Source organism: Lissotriton helveticus, chromosome 7 (genome assembly GCF_964261635.1).
Source record: "Lissotriton helveticus chromosome 7, aLisHel1.1, whole genome shotgun sequence".
NCBI lineage: Eukaryota > Metazoa > Chordata > Amphibia > Caudata > Salamandridae > Lissotriton > Lissotriton helveticus.
Window position 1 is genome coordinate 93,597,819 of NC_136068.1, and position 19,447 is coordinate 93,617,265.

Consider the following 19,447-nt stretch of genomic DNA (forward strand, 5'->3'; position numbering starts at 1 on the left):
ATAGCCTTATAGCCCGCCGTAGAGGGCTATACCGGCTTTTAAAGGCCCTCTCCAGCGTTAAAGGCCCCGACCCGAAGGCGAGGGCCTTTAACAAGGGAGAGGGACTTTAATAGCCGGTATAGCCCAGCTACGAAGGGCTATAAGGCTATTAGAACATTCTGCCACTAGAGGGTAGAAAGAACAAAGCCTTTTGGAAGCTTGAGGGGATTGGAATCCCCTCGGGCTCCCTGGAGCCTTTGTTCACAGCCAGAGCTGTGAACAAAGAAACATTGGAATGTTGGAGCTCCAGGCTTATACCAGCCATTATAAGCCCAGAGCACTCCATTGTTTTCAATGGAGCTCCCAACATTCCAATGTTCTAATAACATATGAAAGCATCATACTACAAAACCTCAACACCAAATAGTGGATGGCAACAATCTTGTCTCGCTCATTTTGCCACTGGGTTCAAGCTAGCCTGGCTGATGAAGGGTGTTACCCAGAAACCGGTCCCAGGATGCTTTTTTCTGGTTCAGGGAAGACCTGGCCTGGCAGTTCAGACTGGACTGTTCCCATGAGGCACAGGGTCAAGGCTGATTTGCATATAGCTGGGTCTGAACTGAGGTTCGAAGTGAACTAAACAACAATGATGGATTCAACCTGGATCTGTGACTGGGGATGAGTGTCTGAAAAGTTTCAGCGCTCCGTCCATCATCTCCTTGCGTTACCAATCTTGTCCTTACATCAATGTCTCTGTTCAAAACTTTGTTCTGCACCTTACCCCACTAAGAAGCACTTACCCCCAAACATCCTTTGATTCGTGGTAGAATCGTTCATTTACCCCATTCAGAAATACTTAGCAAGTTAGCTTGGTCGGATTTACCAATTAACTACTGGTCAACATTTTTTTTCTTGTTATCTTTAAGTTTGTCTCGACGCAGCCTTGAACTTGCCATCTCCTGAATGAGCTGTGTCACACCTCCTGTCCATGGAGTTATGGTTCTTTCTTCCAGTCAGGGCCCGCCCCCACAGTCTTCTACAACGGATACAAATTGTCAGCCACAATTGTGACCTGTCCTCCTCCTAGACGCGGCTGTTGTTTTTCTCCTTCCTGAGTCCATCTGGCTCCCTGCTCGTCAAACACCGAATTAGGTATTCACATTTCCAGGCGCAAGTTCTGGAAACTTTCCAATCCCTGCAAAACGAGCAGCTGGATATTAGAAAACAAAATAAGAACAGTTTCGCTGGAAATGACAAACAGCGCGTCCTATACAATCTAATCGGCCCTTTGATATACAGTAATGTGGGGGAATACAGCGCGCCCAGGCCACATGTTTTCGTTTGTTTAGTTTGTTTTTCTCTGGTGATTAATAACAGACTTCATTATGTTCCACAAAACAGCCTGCGTGGTTCTCGAGCACTTTATATGTTAGTTCCAAGTGCTTCTTTTCTACAATGGGTTTAATGAAGGGCCCGTCTCGAGGCCCCGGCGCCGCAAGGAATACTGGGACTGAGGTGTTTATTAGCGAGGCGTCAGCCAGGGATGTGATTGGTGGGGAGGGAGGCGCGAGCGTCCGCCCTAACCAGGCCTGGCATTGCTGTGCTGACCCCATTAGCTGCGGCCGCCACCCTTCACTCTCCATCAGGGCCTGGAGTCGGGGGAGAACCGGCCACGTGCTGGGAAACGAATCTGTAATGCGACGCAGCCCTTGTGGTTCCGGCTTATGCGTACAAACATGCAATTTCGGCAAAATAATTCAACATCTTGATTTACCGAACCATGACATTTTGAAATTTACAATTGTGGATTGTATTTAATGATCTGATTTGATTTTACATTTTATAAAGCGCAGCGTATGCCCAAGGGCGTCTTGGCGCTGAAACAGCCTGGAAGCTACAGTACCAACTACATTTTAATTTGAATGGCTAGTTAGTTTTTAAACAGCCACGTTTTCAGCTGACTTCTGAACAACACAGAAAAGTCCTAGATTATGGTGGATTTTCTAAGGTCCTAAATGTGGGGTTCAGGCAGAAAAGGAGCTTTTTCAGTGGCATGGTAAAAGGTAGCGTGCACAGGCAAATGTTGTAAGTTTCTGGGTGTTCACGGCCTTTTCCAGGGAGTTTCCCACCCTGGAAGTGTGTGTCATAATACTGTTCCTCTTTCTGGTGTGTTTGCGCCCAGGCCCCGTGCTGCTGTCACACCTGATTGTTTCACCCCTCCCCATGTTACCCTCGTTTTGCTGCTGTCTGTCTCTCTTGTGCTTCTCCTACCAGCCCCAAGCTCCGTTTTCTTCCCATCATGTGCGTCTCCCCCGCCCCTCCGCGTTGCTCTCTTTCCTATAGGTACTATTTTTTCCTTTGTTCCATCCAGTTTCTGCTCCACAACTGCGGTCCCTTTTTTTTTGTTTTACACTTTTGTGCTAAACAAATCTCCAGCCGAATGATATGACCACCAGCGTAACCGGGCCTCTTTTCTTTTTTTTTTGCGACCCACGTTGCACAACATCGGGGAAAAACAAATTACTTTTCTCCCCGACGCTCAACATACTCGCCAAAAGGCATTGGCAAAGTCAACGTGTCTTAAAGGCGAGACTTATTGGCTTTGCCAATGCCTCTTCGTTCCTCTTTTGTGAAACAGACTTTAACGCTGCGACACTTCGCACGTGGACGGCGTGGATCTGTCCAAGGTGCTGATCGCAGGCCCGCGCCCTGAGCAGAAGCGCGCCGGCGCACACTCATTAGTTCAGGCAGTAGAACATGCGATTGTTGGCTTCTCAAACAAACCAAAGGGGTTTTCTTTGCCCTCTCTCCCTCCTGCCTCACCCACGCCAACTCTGCTTTGCGCGTGTGCATGCGTGAGTGTGTAATCATCCACGTGACACCTCGTGCTTCCCGCTCCCTATCTTGGCAGAGATGGCTGAATTCACCAGTCTTACGTTCTTCCGTCGCGCATTGACAATTGTGCACGTATACGCATTTACTATGTGGGGGTGTGCAGCGGGTGCAGTGGCACCGGGTCCCACTGAACCCTGATAATTGAAGCTTTTTGCAATTCAAACTGTAGTCAGTAGTCCAGTTCCCTTCCTTGCACTAGGTCCCTTGACCCACTGGCTGCAGCACTGAGGTGTGACATTCTGTAATATTGTCATTTACAGGCTGCCAGCCTGTAGGGGTTGTCTAAAGGTCACCAGTTGGCTCATTCTAACAGCACATTTGTTTGCACTGGTGTCCCAGGTGTTCAGCCTCTTAGATTGTGAGCCTGGCCACGTCCCCTGCTTCTGGCATCTACCCTATTGACCTGCTCCTGTCGTGAGTTCAAATTTAATGTCCAGAAAGCTGCAAGGGGAATGCTGAGCTACGTTTATTTATGTTTGGCACCAGACCCTACATCTGCTGTCTTAACTAGGAGTTTCCTTGTGGACCTTTTTATGCTGACCATTATGGTTTTAGTCACCTTGAACACAGAAATGGTTGTGGAAAAATTACACAAACAAATGCCTCTGTGTTCTACTCAATATTTTTAGGGCGCTAAATCTACCACCCTTTAATAACGCGAACACACATTTGTGAATTTGCTGCTAAAGTAAAGAGATATTAGTGGAAGGAACATTGTGCTGTAGGTGGAGAAGTGGACAGAAAAAAGGGAGGTTGTTTAAAGTAAAGCATCTGAGTAGGTACAATTTAAACAAGCATTGGCATCGACAATAGGTCTGGGTTGAATCTGTCCAGGCATACAAACACAGTTTGTGTATGTGCAAGCATTAGCACTTTAAGGACAGGCTGATTTAGTTTGCCAGTGCTTGTTTAACCTTGTACCCCTGAGCCACCTCTGCTGTGAGCGCTGCCTGGTGGAACCCGTGCTAACTGGACTGGCACTCTCCTCTTCCTTGCTCGACTGTCTCAGCTTATATTGGTGCCTCTTTGATTCCCTCTTCACCTGAAGCTGCCGGTGAGGGCTGTCTTCGCAGGCATCGCTTAATTTGTAAAAAAATAAGTGCCACGGCTGTCGTCAAAAGGCCACTGCCACTTCCACAACTCATTGCCCTACCATGCTGCCAACGATAGTAACAACACAACTACTAACCATCACACTCCTACAAGTGTGGCAATTTAGACTATTTCAGACCCGCAAAGCTATAAGGATAGCTTGGGAGGTAGGTAATAGTTATTGTAATGAATATAGCATTAATAATTAACTGTTCTTGTGGTTATCTCTAAATTAGCTAGACAGCGCCACCGTGTGGCAGGCTGGCACAAGTGCCAGTACTGATGATTAAGTGCTGGTGCCGAGCACCGGCAACCACTGGTCCAAATTAAGCACTGTTCCCTGGGTTAGCTCGCTGCCTGACTAAGCTCAAGGTCATCTCCCAACACTTCAATCAAGTGATGTTTTTGGGCATTCTAGCCAAGCACTGGATGAGGCAGGGACATCAGACATTGTGCCTGCATAGACTGCTAAAAATGTGCACAAAAAGTGTAAATATTAATGACATGCCGTAGGCAAATTTAAAATGTGAATGATAGTTCAGCAGAGAAATGGCTGAAGTGGGCTTACCCAAACGAATTATGCAACAGGATTGACTAAATTTTGTGGCAAGATAAAGCTAATTATGAGTTATAATGCAGGATATTTGGTGGTAGATTAACTTTATTATGCTGTATTTTTTTTACAAATCATAACACTGGCTAGTCAATGGTTTTGCCCCATTATTCCAGCTTAACACTCAAATAGAGCAATAAGCATCAGAAATGTGACCAGTCAAGCTTTGCAACAGATCTTCCACGTCACGGCAACACAGGTAGCCACATTTTTAGTAACTTTTTTTTGTACATTTTATTTGTAATATTAGTGCAGTTTCCAAATATCAAGAAACAAATCATCACTGTGAGCCAGCAATAGAGTAAAGACACATTAAACCATATGATAAAGCCAAGGTACATCTCAGGCATATCAACAGGCAGCATACTACCTGTACTTATAGCTAGATATCTATCCTCGGGTCAGTAACCATGACCCCTTGAACCTAACACAGCATCATGTACTAATATAGCATTGGACAAGGCAACAGCCATTCTCGTGTAGGCGTAACACCCTCCATTACATCAAATCCATAGTATTGTCACCAGGGCCCCTAGAACTTTGCAAACTTTTTGGGGCAGCCTCTTGGCTGATAAGTGACTTTTTCCGCGGTCACAAAAGTATCCATCACCCTTCTCTATTCCTCCAGGGTAGGCGGTTTGGAAGCCCCCCATTTCCCCAAGTCTCTCTTTGCCACTACTAAGCTTAAATTACAGAAGAGGAGTCGGGATCTTGGGAGATCCTCTTCTGTGGGAATGCCTAGTAGGGCAGATTTGGGGTTGATTTAGAGAGACACAGAGAGGATTTTGGCCATCTCATTTATTACAACAGTACATTAACCCCTTGAGCGCGGCCGCAATTCTGCGCCTGTGCAGCCGTTTTTAAGAGTGGGCGGGATCATGACGGCCCCCAGCCGTCATCAGCACACGCCCACCGTGATGCATGACGGACGGGGGCCGTCATCAGCATGGAAGTGGTTAAGTGGCAATAGCAGGGCATTCCCAGAGTGTGTGAAAAAATGTGCCAGGCTGTACCCTACATCTCAAGCAGGTTGTCGATTCTGCCTGTCCAATTTTGTGAAGACGAGCCGTGTCGTGCTAGACTCTATGAAGTATTTTGTACTCTATTAACCAATTTTTGTAGCTTTTGATTCATTTGAGCTAGAAATATATATATTTTTTCAATATATACAGATTAGGCAGCAGATGGTGGATTATTTGAAAAATACTGCAATTCCATAATTATGCAGAAAATGCCACAGCTGCAAAATCACAAACTTCCAATGGCCCTGCACATAGATCTGATTGACAGCAGGGAAACTCAATAGTCACTGCTACGAAGCTGCGTCATCTCCTTTCCCTGCTGCCGGAAGTCTAACACTGGGATCAATCGCGGATGGCATTGCAGCCTGCATAGAGAAGGGCAGAGTGTGCATGACTGGTTTGGGCAGTCCCATAGGGCCAACCAAACAGTCTTTGCGTACTCAGGAGTGGGCACACCACTCCTCCCCTGCTCGCAGAGCAACCCCGCCCGCCCGCAACCAACCATAAAATAGTAATAACTGAAAGTTATACCATTTTATGTTTCTGCTTCTTGCACTGTGAAAAAGCAGTGGGGCAATGCTCCCCCGCCCTAGTGGAGGAGCCGCCCCTGACTGAGACTGCTGGCGGTAAGGAAATGTATGGCCCTCCGTAGCAACAGAAACTGTCCTTGGGCCAGCTACATAGTGTGTGAAGGTGGAACTGTTTATTAAAAAAAAAAACATTTTGTGAATTATATAATTTGGAACTTCACACATCTCTACCTCAATAAGTGCAGCATAATTATCCAATCTAGGAGTGTTCAGGGTTGTAAATTAGTATTCTATGTAAAGTCTGTAGCTGGAGACCACCAAAAGGTGTTAAAACACCAAATTAATGTTTCCTATTGATGCTGACTGTGTTCTACTGCTATAAAACAGTTTTAATTTCTTAAAAGGCTCCTTTGTAACCATTAAACCGAATAATAGGACACCTAACAGCCCCTCCGGGGCTCTGGCAACTGATCTCAGTCCTTTTATTATTACTGGAATATCAGATGAAGTGAGCGAATCTGCAGGGAGGTGCAAAGATCTCTTTTTTCAGATTTGTGATAGGCGTTTTGTGCCGAGACCTTCAAAAGCAGTCCTGTGGGTAAATCCTATTTGTATGAGTGGCAAGGAAAGCACTGACAAGCCGCTACCTTTGATAGTTCTTCAGAAGTCTGTAGGAAGGGGTCGGGCACAGGGGGCTTGTGGGAAGCGGACGTGGCCGCTTTGATTCACCACCACGCGCCTTTTCCGGACCGCGCTATGTATCCATTGATGACTATCAATTACTGTGTGTCACCTTATGCAGTAGGGCCTCAGTAAAGTCAATGGGAAAACCATGTGAAAACAGACCTGCCTACTTCTAAAACAAATAGTCACTGTGCAAAGCGAGTTGAGACCTTGGAGGGCGGGGCTTAGTACAGAGCAGAGACTGATTTATTTCTACCGGTCAACAACACAAAATAAAATGATGGCCGGAGTGTTGAAACTCTTCAAACATTCACCCCCAGTCACAGATCTGGTTGAATCCATTGTTATTTTGCTTGCCACGTCACCCCAGTTTGGACCCAACCATATGCAAATCAGTCTTGACCCTGCTTCCCTTGGGAACAGTTCATCCCGAACTGTCAAGCCAGGACCTCCCTGAACCAGAAACAAGCATCCTGGGACCAGTTTCAGGGTATCACCCTTCATCAGCCAGGCCAGTTTGAATCCAGTGAGGCAGCGAGCAAGGGACCCACATCTGAGCATACTCTTAGCCACTTATGTTGCACATAGAAAAATCACAAAATAAAATGATGGATGCGGTGTTGCAACTTTTCAGACACTCAGTCGCAGTCACAGATCTGGGTTCAATCGGGAAACTTCCTTTACAACGCAATTTTTACAACGCAGTACCTTTACGACGCAACCATTACAACGCAAGTCATTATAACGACTTGCGCTGGGGGGCGCTCTAGGATAGGGAATAGTTTTAATTTACTATCCAACACCTTCCCTACCATCCACGGGGACTGGAGTTGGAATAGTAAATTAAACTATTCACTATCCAGCGCCCCCTAACGCAAGTCGTTGTAACGAGTTGCAATCTAAAACTTGCTTCGCAAAGGCATGCGTTGTAATAGCATGCGTTGTAACGACATACATCCGTTTAATCCATCATTATATTGCTCCCCACATCACCCCAGTTTGAACCCAGCCATAAGCAAATCAGTCTTGACCCTGCTCCTTATGGGAACAGTCCAGCCCAGACTTACAAGCCAGGTCCTCCCTGGACTGGAAACAAGCATCCTGGGACCGGTTTTGGGGTATCATCCCTCCTCTGCCAGGCTAGCTTGAATCCAGTGGTGCAACGAACAAGGGACCCACATCTGGGTATACCCATAGCCACTTAGGGTGCACATAGTAAAATTACAAAATAAAATGGTGGCCAGAGTGTTGAAACCATCCTGGGACCTACCTGGCTGATGAGGGGTGATAGTGATACCCCAACACTGGTCCCAGGATGCTTGTTTCCCAAAGAATGGCCACAAAGATGTATAATTTCTCCAAAGTGGTCACCAACACTCCGACCAGCGTGCTGGAGAAATTATAGATCTTCGTGGCCATTCTTATGTACATGCATTCGGATAATGGCAATTTGTTAAGTGGCATTGTGGGTTCCTCAGGTGCCTGTTCTTTTGGCTCTGTTTATGTCCCATAGTCCTGATGATGGTCTCCCAGACTATTAAGCCATTTGAGACCGAAACATCAACAATGCATCCACATGATGTCCAAGAAGTGACTTTGTTGGACAGGCCGCATGTTCGAGCTGTACCCCCTCCCCGCAATGGGACCCGGACCCTGGCTCTCCCTGCATCCCCAGCCAGAGTCCACCAACGACCACCCGAAGTACCCTGCAATCCCTCCACTACAAGACACCAGCTCCGGACCCAGCTGGCCCGGGTCACCATCTACCCCACGACATCGACCCGGCCGCCATCTTGGGGCACTGCAGCACGAGGCCGCGTGGCCTCAACTCGACCCTCACCCTGGGCCCGGCCGGGCCCGACATCGAGGCACCAACCTCCCCCCAGGAGGCAGAGTGACCACTTGGCGAGTCAATGGGAGAAGGAATCGTCAACGGCTCTCCTCCGCCAGGTGTCGATCACCCCAGGCCGCCTGGGCGCTGGCTCCACCCCCCTGCTGGGTGTCTGGACTCCCTCATCCCGGACCTCCCGGCCCCCAGGCGCGAGGGTCCGGACATCAAAGGGGACCAGACCTATAACTGGGGCAGGACCAGACCAGGAAGGAGTTGTATCCTGGAGTCGAGAGACCCGAGAAGAACTCATCCGTCTTGGCCTGCTGGCGCTGCCGCGGCCCTCTGCCTCGTGAAACCATCGTCTTGGCCTGCTGGCGCTGCCGCGGCCCTCTGCCTCGTGAAACCATCGTCTTGGCCTGCTGGCGCTGCCGCGGCCCTCTGCCTCGTGAAACCATCTTGGCCTGCTGGCGCTGCCGCGGCCCTCTGCCTCGTGAAACCATCGTCTTGGCCTGCTGGCGCTGCCGCGGCCCTCTGCCTCGTGAAACCATCGTCTTGGCCTGCTGGCGCTGCCGCGGCCCTCTGCCTCGTGAAACCATCTTGGCCTGCTGGCGCTGCCGCGGCCCTCTGCCTCGTGAAACCATCGACTTGGCCTGCTGGCGCTGCCGCGGCCCTCTGCTTTATGAGACTATCACCTTGGCCTGCTGGCGCTGCCGCGGCCCGATCCACAGACCCTCCAGCTCGAGGATTGTGAGCTCGCCTTTTACCACCACCTGTACCGATCCGGTACTAAGACTGTCCCGCTACCCCCTTTCCCTACAGAGACTAGAAGTGAGAGGACCCCCGGGTCCAAGTTATCCTGTAACGCTGATATCCTTGCCTTAAGAACCTTATATAAAGCCTTGAACTCGACTTGGTGTGGTGCCTGTTTGTGGGGAGGGAGGGTACTTGTCTGTACGATCGCCGGAGACGGTCCCCCTCGGGGATCTCTCCCTCGGTATCCGGCCGACCCTCAGGGTCCCCGTCTAACAGACTTGGATAATTTACAAACATACTTTTCATGGTGATTGTATCTTGGTCAGAAAGTCTGAATTTTGTTAGGTGGATATATCGATCTCCATTGATCAAGATAACACATATGGTAATTTGATTTGTGGGATTAATGTAGGTCAGTTGTGTTTGTTACACAGAGCATGGAGCGGCTTCAAAGCAGAAGCTCTGTTTTTCACATGAATATGCTGCCCCCAGGGCAGCGCGTGTTCACGGCTCCCCTGGGGGCAACGCATTCTGTATAATAGTATTTCCCTGTTTGTGCCTGCCGCATCTGTTTTAAGGTGCGTCGGGTGCAAACAGGGAAAGTGCGCCCTTTACTTAACAGTGCTCCAGGAATGCGAAGAAGCAAGATGCCAATCTACCTTTGTCCCAGTAGAAGAGAGACACAAGAAGTCCCGCCTTGTACCTTGCTTAAATAAATCGCTATTGTAAAGGAGGGGAGCGCATCCAGTCAGGGGAGGCTTTAGGCATTGCAAGCTGTGCACCTCACAGGGCCACCAAACCCCAGGGGCCGCCACGCCAATATATATCCTTAATATAATAATCCTCTGAGGATGGATACATATTTGCGTGGCGGCCCCTGGCAGGGATTTGGTGGCCTCCGGCTCTATTCCACTTCCAAACACCCTGACCCCACCCTCTTCACTGGCCTTCGCGCTCTGCCCCGCCCGGACCCCCTCTTCCGGGGCCCCCTACCTACGGTCCCTGCCCAGGGCCGCCATGAGCCTAGAGCCGCCCCTGCTCCAGTATTTCATTCACCTTGACATCAAGTCGGACTACAACCCGAAACCTTACAACCTGCCTTACAGCGCTGCGAAGGCATCGAGATATTCTCCAGTGGGAATTGCCTCAGAATCTGAGGGACTTGTCCTGAGAATAGCATCCCCCTGGGCCCTGGGCTTGTCCTTGGCACTTCCCTGGCAGTGAAAGCAGAGCCGGTGCCAGACTCGCTGCACACCCACTGCCTAGCACGATTCATCCTTACCTGCTGATTTCATCACTCCCATGTAGGGCTCATTTGCATAATTGCCATGTTGAATTCCGGCTCTTATGAGCTAATCCGCTGCTAAGGACGGCGGCTTCCTAATGAACAATAGCTCGTTTGCCATTGAAATGCCTATTTTTTAGACTGTTTTTATACTGGGCTGTGTGACAGCATTTCTGCGTGCGTCTGGCTGGTACAGTGGCCTGATGAGGACATTCCAAGTTGCCACTTGCAGAATGGGATTACTTCCCAGGGTTCCTGGCAGGTTCTTAGCCTAGACCTGACCGTGCTGGCTTCGATTACTTCCCAGGGTTCCTGACAGGTTCTTAGCCTAGACCTGACCGTGCTGGCTTCGATTACTTCCCAGGTTCCTGACAGGTTCTTAGCCTAGACCTGACCATGCTGGCTTCGATTACTTCCCAGGAATCCTGACAGGTTCTTAGCCTAGACCTGACCGTGCTGGCTTCGATTTCTTCCCAGGAATCCTGGCAGGTTCTTAGCCTAGACCTGACCGTGCTGGCTTCTATTACTTCCCAGGGTTCCTGGCAGGTTCTTAGCCTAGACCTGACCGCGCTGGCTTCGATTACTTCCCTAGAATCCTGACAGGTTCTTAACCTAGACCTGACCCTTCTGGCTTCGATTACATCCCAGGGTTCCTGACAGGTTCTTAGCCTAGACCTGACCGTGCTGGCTTCGATTACTTCCCAGGAATCCTTACAGGTTCTTAGCCTAGACCTGACCGTGCTGGCTCCGATTACATCCCAGGGTTCCTGACAGGTTCTTAGCCTAGACCTGACCGTGCTGGATTTGATTACTTCCCAGGTTCCTGGTGGGTTCTTAGCTAGACCTGACAGTGCTGTCTTTGATTACTTCCCAGGAATCCTGACAGGTTCTTAGCCTAGACCTGACCGTGCTGGCTTCGATTACTTCCCAGGAATCCTGACAGGTTCTTAGCCTAGACCTGACCGTGCTGGCTCCGATTACATCCCAGGGTTCCTGACAGGTTCTTAGCCTAGACCTGGCCGTGCTGGCTTTGATTACTTCCCAGGTTTCTGGTGGGTTCTTAGCTAGACCTGACAGTGCTGTCTTCGATTACTTCCCAGGAATCCTGACAGGTTCTTAGCCTAGACCTGACCGTGCTGGCTTCGATTACTTCCCAGGAATCCTGACAGGTTCTTAGCCTAGACCTGACCGTTCTGGCTCCGATTACATCCCAGGGTTCCTGGCAGGTTCTTTGCCTAGACCTGACCGTGCTGGCTTTGATTACTTCCCAGGTTCCTGGTGGGTTCTTAGCTAGACCTGACAGTGCTGTCTTCGATTACTTCCCAGGAATCCTGACAGGTTCTTAGCCTAGACCTGACCGTACTGGCTTCGATTACTTCCCAGGAATCCTGACACGTCCTTAGCCTAGACCTGACCGTGCTGGCTTCGATTACTTCCCAGGAATCCTGGCCAGTTCTTTGCCCAGACCTGACCGTGCAGGCTTCGATTACTTCCCTCGGATCCTGACAGGACCGTCACCCAGGCCTGGGGTACACAGTGAATGGCGGTATTGGCAGTCGTGAGCAAGATCACACTGTGCACACAGCACACTCCAAGAAAAGAGCGGTAGGGGAACGCTGGAGGGGGGCACAAATGCGTTTCTGTTCACATTTGGGTAGTTTGACCCTAAATGAGGAGGCGGCTATCACTGTTGCCTGGATTTACTTGGCTTTATTGGAATAAGATGATGGACGCAAAGTTCAACCAATGGGGTCAAAGTTGTACTTATTCTTTAACTATGAGCATTGATGGTGGATTTGCAACAAGCTTGTGCACCATAAGCACAAGACCTCCTATTAATCAGAGCAGCCTCACTGTGGGAACAGGCCAGCAAATGGCCAGAGTCAGGTAGGGCCATGGATCTAAAGAAGGTTAGGTTTGTCTAGCCAGGGGGTACACCATGAAGGACATAACCAATGTCATTGAACTCTATGCATCTGCTTACCCTATGCACTGGAACATACTTGTCAACTAATTCACTTATATTGTGCTCTCCTACCCTCTGTGCTGTCTGCCAAAAAGTTATCTTCAGAATATTTTCTTGCATGTCTTCCACAGTCTTGATTTCCGGTCTTATGCCGCCGACATGCCTCCCAACCCCACGACCGACAAATGCATTGCTTTGTATGTGCAGCGCTTATTCTCTTTTGAAATGTAAATATTTTTTCCAGATCTCTTCCCAGCCCTTCTTGTCTTTGGAATACACGTCCCAGCCTACACTTTATTGTAGATGCAGTCTGAAGGTTACAATATTCTAGACACCCTCTGACACCCAACACAATATTCTAGATGAGACCTCAACTGCGATATTCTAGATGAGACCTCCGACACCGGACATGATATTCTAGATGAGACCTCAGACACGATATTCGAGATGAGACCTCAGACACCGGACATGATATTCTAAATGAGACCTCAGACACGATATTCGAGATGAGACCTCAGACAGCGGACATGATATTCTAGATGAGACCTCCGACACGATATTCTAGATGAGACCTACGATACCGGACATAATATTCTAGATGAGACCCCAGACATCGGACACGCTATTCTAGATGAGACCTCTGATACTGGACACAATATTCTGGATGAGACCTCAGACATCAGACACTGTATTGTAGATGAGACCTCAGGCACCGAACACGCTATTCTAGATGAGACCTCAGGCACCGGACACGCTATTCTAGATGAGACCTCAGGCACTGGACACGATATTCTAGATGAGACCTCATACACGATATTCTAGATGAGACATCTGATACCGGACACAATATTCTGGATAAGACCTCGGACACAGTATTCTAGATGAGACCTCAGGCACTGGACACAATATTCTAGATGAGACCTCAGACACGATATTCGAGATGAGACCTCAGACACCGGACATGATATTCTAAATGAGACCTCAGACACGATATTCGAGATGAGACCTCAGACAGCGGACATGATATTCTAGATGAGACCTCCGACACGATATTCTAGATGAGACCTACGATACCGGACATAATATTCTAGATGAGACCCCAGACATCGGACACGCTATTCTAGATGAGACCTCTGATACTGGACACAATATTCTGGATGAGACCTCAGACATCAGACACTGTATTGTAGATGAGACCTCAGGCACCGAACACGCTATTCTAGATGAGACCTCAGGCACCGGACACGCTATTCTAGATGAGACCTCAGGCACTGGACACGATATTCTAGATGAGACCTCATACACGATATTCTAGATGAGACATCTGATACCGGACACAATATTCTGGATAAGACCTCGGGCACAGTATTCTAGATGAGACCTCAGGCACTGGACACAATATTCTAGATGAGACCTCAGATATCGGAAACAATATTCTAGATGAGACCTCAAACACGGGACACAATAGTCTAGATGAGACCTCAAACACTGGACACAATAGTCTAGATGAGACCCCAGACATCCGACATAGTATTCTTGATTGGACCTCAGACACACATGATATTTGAGGAGATAGCCCAAACACCAGATTTAATACCAGATGGCACCTCCCAAACTGGCCTCTTTGTTCCAGATGAGGCTTCAACCACTGGACACAGTATCTCTGAGGAGGACTCAGACATCGGATGCAATATTCCACACGGAGGCTCAAGCTTAGGACATCCTACTCCAGATAAGACCTCAAATTCCTGGCACAATATTTCAGAGGTCTCCAGAATGGGCAAAGTATTATCAATGAGGCACCCTGATATGGGCGTGATGCTCCAGATGTTGCCTCCAGTACTACAAACATTAGGAGACTTGCTAGAGGTGTTTTCAGCAGTGCCGCTCTTTTTCCTCTTCTTGTACCACTTCTGGTGCTCCTCAACCTTCAATGCCCTTGCTTCACATCATTGCCACATGATTTAGCGTCCTTACATTAATCAGAAACAGCAATACCAAGATCTATTTTTTTGATACTTTAATAAGGCGTGGTAAGCCAGCAGCCTAATGGTGACACCTAGGGGTGGCACCAGGTTACTGCTCATGGTCCAAACCCAGCCTTTTCCCAGCTTTGACTTTGTGTGCTGAAAATACGAATGGTATTACTAGTCGTCCACCTGAAATGTATCTGAGCATTAGTTGTAAAGAACACATTCACCCATACAACATCCTGTGAGTCCATAGCGTTCTTTACCAGGGCTGAGGTCGGGTAAACTCAGTGCTTAATTCGAGCCGGTGGTTTCTGGTGCTCGGCACCGGCACTTAATCCCTTCCACGAGGAGCTAATTCTCCTGCGGTGCGGGGGGGGGGGGGGGGGGGAGGGCCGCACACAGCGCTGCGGCACTCTTGACGAGTCCAGCTCGTCATGCTGCAAAGTGGAGCTGTGATCATGACGAGCTGGACTCAGCATGACTCAGCCCACTCAAATAGAACGCCCGCACAGGCGGGAAATTAGCCGCGCGTGGGAGGGCCGCAGCAGTTATGACGAGCTCAGCTCGTCATGAGCACAGCTCCACTGTGCCTCATGACGAGATGAGCTCGTCGTAAGCATGCAAGGGTTAATGGTCAACCCCGGGGCTTGTAACAGTTTGCCACATGATAGCACTGCCTGTCTAATTAAAAGGTGGCACAACAACAGTTGTTTATTACACCAATTCCATATTTCATATTTATTTGATTCAGACCTCAACTGTGATCAACAAATACATACATAAGATTATGATTAGTGAATTAAGATAACATTTTTAAAGCTCTTTCTAAGATGGCGAAATAACAATGGTTTGCGGTCCGCTTATACATTTGATTGTATAAGTATATTAAAATTATGAACTTTGCCTTTAACCCCTTCCCTGCTGGTGACGGAACCACTCCGTCATCAGCTGCGGTCGTGCTGTGCTGATGACGGAGCGGTTCCGTCACGGCCCGCTCAGCACGCCTGCGCGGCGCGGATTCCGCGCCTGCGCTGAGCGTTCCATTGAGCGGGCGGTGCCGTGACGGAACCGCTCTGTCATGAGCACAGCGCAACCATGGCTGGTGACGGAGGGGTTCCGTCCCCAGCATGCGCCCGCCGCGCGGCCGACCCGCCCCCTTAGCACTGCGGCAGAATAGCCGCCGCAGTGAAGGGGTTAAAACAGCTTAAAAAAACTTTTCAAAAACGTAAACAGATTATGGCATACCAATTCATTAACTGGAGAATTACACAGCAAGATTAAATCATTTGATAAAATAGCATTGTACTTTATTATACCAATATACATTATAAATGACTATTGGCTGAATTGTCACACTTGTAAGAGTGTGATAGTAGTGTTGGCACTGCCTTGGCTGCGCTGGCAGGGACAGGGTCCTGACGAGAGCCACTTATGTTTTTTTTGTTTTTTTTAATACAAATTAAGCACTGGGTAAACTAAGGTGTCTTTTCTGTGTAGGCTGCGCCTAGAGGCATCTGCCACTGCCCACTCTTTAGAGCCTCTTGTCTGCCCGCACTCCACTCTCAAACAATATTTTTAAAAAAGCTCTGATAAACAAATGCAAAAAAAAAAGCATTTTAGTCGTGTATATATTTACTTGCCTCCCACACTCTCTCCCACTTTGTTGATTCCGGGATGACATGGAGGCAGTGGGAGGAGAAACGAAAGTACAGTTATTGCAAAATCAAGAACGGGAAATTAATTGTGAAAAGGATGCACGGATGTGCCAACCGGATAAGAAAGGGAGAGTGTAAATTAAAAAGCAATGCTGCTGAACTGCCATCTCTTCTTTAATAGGGCCAGATTCGAGCAGTTGGTAAATTGCAATGTAATCCCGCTCACCTCGGCATATGTTCCGCGAGCCATGAGCGCTGCACCCCGTGCGTTTCTAAAATTCTCACACACGCTGCAGATAGCTTGCTTGACAGCTGCATAAATTAATAAACACATTGAATTCTAATTAGCAGATCTTATTAGGTTCAGCAGATAATTGTGGAAGAGCGAAATGACAAAGCCGGAACAGATTATTCCGCGACATGTCTAATAGGCTTGCCGTATTTCGGCGTCAGGCGTTGACATTGTATCCATTTTAATTTCATACTACTCGGAAATCCCCCCCCCCCTCGCGAGAGCGGCATAAGAATGAGCTAATTCGTCGCACTGATTATCTGAGTTTTTAAATATTAAAAGAGCGCCTGGACTTTTCAGTTCTGCAGGGTCACGGACTCTGCTAAAGTCGATGCCGGCTGGGTCCCGGAGCTGGTAGGGGAGACTGGGAACGTACCAATATTTCACGTTTATGACTGCCACCCCAGTCCTCCACTACCACCACTGCTTAATTTGTGCCGGTGGGTGCCTGTATTGGCCACCAGAACTCATTTTTGGAGGACCGGGGCTTCATCAGACTGACTGAACCCAAAGCAATAGCGGAGAGAAGCGGAAAAGGGATAAAGCAGGTGAAGTGGAAAGGTAGGAAAAGGGACAAAGGAAGAAAGTAGGAGAGAAAAAAACAGAGAGTGTGAGAAGGAGGCAGGAAGTGTAGGGGGTGGCAGAGTGAAGCATGAGGTGGATACAAGACTAGGGAGCCTTCATATTCGGCTAGATTGGCATTCTGCAGTCTCCTAAGAAAAACTATAGGCCCTTTTACTTTTTTTTTTAAACCACTCACTAGTTACCACTAGTAGTAACTGAAGGGGCGGAGCACAACTCCTATGAAAGATTGTCTAATTTCAATCAATCAATCAATCAATCAATCATGCCATTTGTATAGCGCACTACTCACCCGGGAGGGTCTCAAGGCGCTTGGGGGGAGGGGTATGCTACTGCTCGAACAGCCAGGTCTTGAGTTGTTTCCTGAAGGCGAGATGGTCCTGGGTCAGCCGAAGGTGGATGGGGAGGGAGTTCCAAGTCTTGGCAGCCAGGTAAGAGAAGGATCTTCCTCCGGCGGTGGCTCTTCGGATGCGTGGTACGGCTGCGAGGGCGAGGCTGGTGGACCGTAGCTGGCGGGTGGGCGTGTAGAAGGTCAGGCGGTCGTTGAGGTACTTGGGGCCCAGGTCGTAATTTCAAGTTGTTCTGGTCTTTTAGATTAGCTGATAGTTGTTTATTTATTTAATTACTTCTCAATATAACATGCCAACACCCTGCACATTGGGTGTCAGAGGGATTCATACCATATCCCCAGTGAAGTGGTAAGTCACAGGTGAGAGTACCACATTCATGTAGTAAAATCATAATAGTACAAGAAGACCAGCGTTGATAGCGGTTGTATCTGTTCTTTTTGGGCCCAGCGAATGTGATATGTATCAAATAGACTCAATACAGAAGGAACCTTTGTACTACAGGGTAAGTACACGTCTGTGCACGTCAGTGATTGCAGATGCAGTCCAGCAGAGAGAAGATGGAGTGTATACGATCATCGGCCATGACAGACTAAGTCTTGGCCAATGTTGGTTCGAGATTCATTGCAGAATTCTCGAACCAACCTCTTTTTAATCCTGTTTGGGTCTCCGGAGTACCGTGCTACCCACTGAAAAGCGCTTTGACACCTCATCAGGGGAAGCAAGCGCTATATAAATGCAAACCTTTCCCTCTTCTATCCCTCCACTATCATTTTTCAATCCAAATAACAAACTCGCATATCCACTGCTCAAATTAATTTAATACATTCCTATAATAATTCACTACTAATCCTTTTTGGGTTTGGGAGTAGCATGCTACTCGCTGAAAAAGCGCTTTGACGCTTCCTCAGGGGTAGTAAGTGCATATAAATGCAATTAATATTACAATCTTCAAACACATAGGCACACCTCTGTGACCAAGGTCGTACTGTAGTGTGTGACCTTGGTCACAGAGATGTGCATATGTGTTTGAAGTCAGTGACAAGATAGTTAAAAGAAGCTGGTCCTAGAACTCTGTGATGAATCGCATCATGGGCGCGTTAATGAACTTAGGAAGTGCTATTAGAGGCATGACTTGAACAGAAAGAGTAAGGTTACATTTTTGATTTGTGCTGGGGCAGCAATACCTCGTTTAGATGTGTTTCATGAGAATGAGTGTTTCAGTGTGGATGTCTCTCTTCATCTGGGCATGTCTCTCTCAGCAGTGGTGCCTTGCATACACCTGAGGCCTGGACCATCACAGGTCAATCAATCAATCAGTCATTTTTAAAGCGCACTACATACCCGCGAGGGTCTCAAGGCGCTGGGGGGGCCGCTACTGATCGAACAGCCAGGTCTTGAGTAACCTCCTGAAGGTCAGCAGGTCTTGGGTCTGTCGTAGGCTCAGTGGTGTTCCATGTCTTGGCGGCAAGGTGGGAGAAGGATCTCCCACCGGTGGTTGTTCTTCAGGAGCGCAGGACGGTGGCGAGTGAGAGGTCGGCGTAGCGTAGCTGGCGGGTGGGGATGTAGAAGGAGAGCCGTCTGTTAAGGTAGGCTGGGCCGGTCTTGTGGAGTGCCTTGTGTGTGTGGATGAGGAGATTGAAGGATATCCTCTTGTTGACGAGGAGCCAGTGCAGGTTTCTCAGGTGGGGGGTGATGTGGCTGTGGCGTGGTACGTTGAGGATCAGTCGTTCCGAGGCGTTTTGGATGCATTGTAGTCATTTGATGAGCTTGGTCGGGGCTCCGGCATAGAGGGGTTTTCCGTAGTCGAGTCTGCTGCTGACGAGGGCCTGGGTGACTGTCTTTCTTCTATCTGTCGGGATCCATCTGTAGATCCTGCGGAGCATGCGGAGCGTGTTGAAGCAGGAGGAGGAGACGGCGTTGACTTGCTTGGTCATTGAGAGCGTTG